Source organism: Lolium rigidum, chromosome 6 (genome assembly GCF_022539505.1).
Source record: "Lolium rigidum isolate FL_2022 chromosome 6, APGP_CSIRO_Lrig_0.1, whole genome shotgun sequence".
Classification (NCBI taxonomy): domain Eukaryota; kingdom Viridiplantae; phylum Streptophyta; class Magnoliopsida; order Poales; family Poaceae; genus Lolium; species Lolium rigidum.
The window spans coordinates 212,931,418-212,937,396 of NC_061513.1; positions in this window are offsets into that span (position 1 = coordinate 212,931,418).

Below are 5,979 nucleotides of genomic sequence, written 5' to 3' on the forward strand. Positions count from 1 at the left end.
ATTAGCTTTGTGCAATGTCCAGAAGTGTTAAGAATGATTATGTCACCTCTGAATATATGAATTTTCAATTATGCACTAACCCTCTAATGAGATTGTTTTGAGTTTGGTGTGGAGGAAGTTTTCAAGGGTCAAGAGAGGAGGATGATACAATATGATCAAGAAGAGTGAAAAGTCTAAGCTTGGGGATGCCCCGTGGTTCATGCCTGCATATTTTAAGAAGACTCAAGCATCTAAGCTTGGGGATGCCCAAGGCATCCCTTCTTCATCGACAACTTATCGAGTCACCTCTAGTGAAACTATATTTTTATTCCGTCACATCTTATGTGCTTTACTTGGAGCGTCCGTTTGTTTTTGTTTTTGTTTTTGTTTGAATAAATTCGGATCCTAGCATTCTTTGTTTGGGAGAGAGACACGCTCCGCTATTTCGTATGAACACATATGTTCTTAGCTTTATTCTTAATGTTCATGGCGAAGGTTGAACTGCTTCGTTCATTGTTATATGGTTGGAAACGGAAAATGCCGCATGTGGTAAATGGTATAATGTCTTGAATAATTTGATACTTGGCAATTGTTGTGCTCATATAGATCATGTTTAAGCTCTTGCATCATGTACGTTGCACCCATTAATGAAGAACTACATAGAGCTTGTTAAAATTTGGTTTGCATGATTGGTCTCTAGAGTCTAGATATTTTCTGGTTAAGGTGTTTGAACAACAAGGAGACGATGTAAAGTCTTATAATGCTTGCAATATGTTCATATGTAAGCTTTGCTGCACCGTTTTATACTTGAGTTTGCTTCAAACAACCTTGCTAGCCTAGCCTTGTATTGAGAGGAATTCTTCTCGTGCATCCAAATCCTTGAGCCAAAAACTATGCCATTTGTGTCCACCATACCTACCTACTACATGGTATTTCTCTGCCATTCCAAAGTAAATTACTAGAGTGCTACCTTTAAAAATTCTATCCTTTGTCTTTGCAATATATAGCTCATGGGAAAATAGCCTTAAAAACTATTGTGGTGAAGAATATGTAGCTATGTATCTTATTTCTTAATAAGTTGCTTGTTGAGCGGTAACCATGTTTCGGGGACGCCATCAACTATTACACCTTTGTTGAATATCATGTGAGTTGCTATGCATGTTCGTCTTGTCCGAAGTAAGGGCGATTTTCATGATCAAATGGTTTGAGTATGCATATTGTTAGAGAAGAACATTGGGCCGCTAACTAAAGCCATGATTCATGGTGGAAGTTTCAGCTTTGGACAATTAATCCTCAATCTCCTATGAGAATTTTATCTCGTTGTTGAATGCTTATGCATTAAAGAGGAGTCCATTATCTGTTGTCTATGTTGTCCCGGTATGGATGTCTAAGTTGAGAATAATCAAAAGCGAGAAATCCAATGCGAGCTTTCTCCTTAGACCTTTGTACAAGCGGCATAGAGGTACCCCTTTGTGACACTTGGTTGAAACATATGTTATGCAATGATAATCCATGTTAATCCAAGCTAATTAGGACAAGGTGCGAGCACTATTGGTATACTACGCATGAGGCTTGCAACTTATAGGATGTCTTATACATAACACATATGATTTATTACTACCATTGACAAAATTATTTCTTGTTTTCAAAATGAAAAGCTCTAGCACAAATATAGTAATCCATGCTTCCCTCTGCGAAGGGCCATTCTTCTACTTTATTGTTGAGTCAGTTTACCTATTTCTTCTATCTTAGAAGCAAACACTTGTATCAACTGTGTGCATTGATCCCTACATGTTTACCTATTGCACTTGTTATATTACTTTGTGTTGACAATTATCCATGAGATATACATGTTACAAGTTGAAAGCAATTGCTGAAACTTAACCATCCTTTGTGTTGCTTCAATGCCTTTACTTTGAATTTATTGCTTTATGAGTTAACTCTTATGCAAGACTTATTGATGCTTGTCTTGAAAGTACTATTAATGAAAAGTCTTTGTTATATGGTTCAGTTGTTTACTCATTATCTTTACCATTGCTTTGAATCACTTCATTCATCTCATATGCTTTGCAATAGTATGATCAAGATTATGTAAGTAGCATGTCACTTAAGAAATTATCCTTGTTATCGTTTACCTACTCGAGGGCGAGTAGGAACTAAGCTTGGGGATGCTTGATACGTCTCAAACGTATCTATAATTTCTGATGTTCCATGCTAGTTTTATGACAATGCCTACATGTTTTGTTCACACTTTATATCGTTTTGATGCATTTTCCGGAACTAACCTATTGACGAGATGCCGAAGTGCCAGTTCCTGTTTTCTGCTGTTTTTGGTTTCAGAAATCCTAGTAAGAAAATATTATCGGAATTGGACGAAATCAAGGCCCACGATCTTATATTTCCACGAAGCTTCCAGAACACCGGAGAGGGACCAGAGGGGAGGCCCAGGGCCCCCACACACCATGGCGGCGTGGCCAGAGGGGAGGGCGCGCCCCTACTGTGTGGGTCCCCCGTGGCCCTTCCGACTCCGTTTCTTCGCCTATATAAGTCGTCGTGACCTAAATCTTCGACACGGAAAAGCCACGATACGAGAAAAGTTCCAGAGCCGCCGCCATCGCGAAGCCAAGATTCGGGGGACAGAAGTCTCTGTTCCGGCACGCCGCCGGGACGGGGAAGTGCCCCCGGAAGGTGATACGTCCAATTTGCATCACTATTTTATATCATAATTTACTGTTATTCATTGATATATTTCATATTGGGACACAATACTTATGTTATTTCATCTATTTTGCATGTTTCATGATTATTTGGAGATCGAGCACCGGAGTCAGGATTCTGCTGGAAAAGCACCGTCAGGATGCAATATTTCGGAAGATCAACTGTGGAAGGAAGTTTTACCAAAAATCCTATTTTTCCAGATGACGGAGGAAGCCGAAGGGGGAGCCAGCTGGACCCAGGGTGGGCCCACACCATAGGGTGGCGCGGCCCATGGCTCGGCCGCGCCACCATGTGGTGTGGAGCCCCTCGGCCTCTTTCGCCTCCTTTTCTTCGCGAAACCCTTCGTCCCGAAGACCTAAGCCACGAGAGGAATCCTCACGAAGGGTTACAGCCGCCTCGCGGGGCGGAGAACACCGGAGAGAAAAGAGCTCTCCGGCGGGCGGGAATCCGCCGGGGAAATTCCCTCCCGGAGGGGGAAATCGACGCCATCGTCACCGCCATCGAGCTGGACATCATCTCCATCACCATCATCATCATCTCCACCATCATCACCGCCATCTCCACCGCTGGACATCGTCACCGCTGTAGCAATTTGGGTTTGATCTTGATTGTTTGATAGGGGAAACTCTCCCGATACTGATTTCTACTTGTTGTTGATGCTATTGAGTGAAACCATTGAACCAAGGTCTATGTTCAGATTGTTATTCATCATCATATCACCTCTGATCATGTTCCATATGATGTCTCGTGAGTAGTTCGTTTAGTTCTTGAGGACATGGGTGAAGTCTAATTGTTAGTAGTGAACTATGGTTGAGTAATATTCAATGTTATGATATTTAAGTTGTGGTGTTATTCTTCTAGTGGTGTCGTGTGAACGTCGACTACACGACACTTCACCATTTATGGGCCTAGGGAATGCATCTTGTACTCGTTTGCCAATTGCGGGGTTGCCGGAGTGACGAAACCTGAACCCCGTTGGTATATCGATGCGGGAGGGATCGCAGGATCTCGGAGTTTAAGGTCGTGGTTAGATTTATCTTAATTACTTTCTTGTAGTTGCGGATGCTTGCAAGGGGTATAATCACAAGTATGTATTAGTCCTAGGAAGGGCGGTACATTAGCATAGGTTCACCCACACAACACTTATCAAAACAATGAAGATTAATCAACTGCATGTAGCGAAAGCACTAGACTAAAACCCCATGTGTCCTCGAGAACGTTTGGTCATTATAAGTAAACAAACCGGCTTGTCCTTTGTGCTAAAAAGGATTGGGCCACTCGCTGCAATTATTTCTCTCGCATTTTACTTACTCGTACTTTATTCATTTGTTACATCAAAACCCCCTGAATACTTGTCTGTGAGCATTTACAGTGAATCCTTCATCAAAACTGCATGTCAACACCTTCTGCTCCTCGTTGGGATCGACATTCTTACTTATCGAAGATACTACGATACACCCCTATACTTGTGGGTCATCAAGACTATTTTCTGGCGCCGTTGCCGGGGAGTGAAGCGCTATTGGTAAGCGGAATTGGTAAGGAAAACCTTTACTGTTTGTGCTGATTTTATTTCTGCTCGCTTCTATAAGTCATTATGGAGAGATCTTCTCTTCAATTTCTATTTGGGAAATCTACTACTACTGCAACGGTAGTGGATGAGGCGCCAGGTGAGGAAGTAAAACCATATAAAATACCTACGAAAATTATTGAACATGTTATGGATAACCGCTATGAAGGGGATGGAACTGTCCATCCTGGTGATCATTTACTGTTTTTGCATGAATTATGCGGGTTATTCAAATGTGCAGGTATTGCTATGAATGAAGTTAGGAAGAAGCTATTCTCTATATCGTCTGTCTGGTAAAGCGGCGCATTGGTATAAATTGTTGAAGAATGGTGATTCTCTTGACTGGGAGGACATTGTGCCTTTATTTTATTCCAAATTTTATCCTCCAAGTGAAATTCACAAAGATCGGAACCGCATATATAATTTCTGGCCTCATGATGGAGAGAGTATTGCCCAAGCTTGGGGGAGATTGAAGTCTTTAATGCTCAAATGCCCCATTCATGAGCTTCCTGGTAATATTATTATTGATAATTTCTATGCAAGACTTTCTTTTCAAGACAAGACTTTGCTGGATACTTCTTGTTCTGGATCATTTACACGCAACAAAGAAGAGTTTAAAAGGGACCTTCTTGATCGGATCCAAGAAAATACCGAAGGTTGGGAGAACGACAAAGATAGAGAATCAGGTATAATTTATGATTATAAATGCATTGAAGCTTTTATGGATACTCGATACATTTCGTAATATGAGTGCTACATATGGTCTTGATTCTCAAGTTGCTGCGAACCTTTATAAAGCTTTTGCCTCTCATTATGAATTGCCTAAGAAGAATTTTGATAAGTATCATGAACCATACAAAGATAAAATTGATTCATCTATTAATAAATGTGTTGTAGTTGAAACTGCTGATCATGTTATTCCTGAAGCTTATATTGAAAAAACTCCTTTTCCTGCTAAAATGAGGGAGTACTCAGTTATAAATAGTGCGGTTCATAAAAGTGAAAAGAAACCTATAGAACCTCGAAGAACAAATAAAAGTTGAACCTGCTTGTTGCAATAGTTAAAGATCTTGTGACTGAAAATGTGGAGGATGGTCATATTATTTTCTGTGAAGATGCTTCTAATATTGTTTCACATCCTAATAAACCCAAACAAGCTAGTGTTCCTATGCTATCTGTTAGAATTTGTGATCATTGCTATTATGGTTTATGTGATATTGGTGCAAGTGTTAGTGCTATTCCTTATGAGCTTTACACGGAGATTATGCACGAAATTGATTCTTGTGAACTTGAAGATATTGATGTGGTTATTCAGCTGGCCAATAGAGAAACTATTTCTCCAATTGGTATTGTTCGAGATGTGGAAGTTCTATGTGGTAAGATTAAATATCCTGCTGACTTTTTGGTACTTGGTTCTCGTTGCTAGTGATTATTGTCCTATCATTTTTGGTAGACCTTTTCTAAATACTTGTGGAGCTATTATAGATTGCAAGAAAGAGAAAATTTTGACTAAATTTGCTAGTGAATCTTATGAGTTTAACTTTTCCAAATTTACCAAAACTCCTTATAAAGCTGATTTGCCTAGTAATGATTTTAAAATGGAGCAGTGTGCATCTATTGTTCTTGTTCCTAATAATCCTTTGCAGCAACATTTGGAGGATAGCGAGAGTGAAGTTTTTAGGAAAGAAAGAGATGAGCTTGAGGAGATTTTTCTT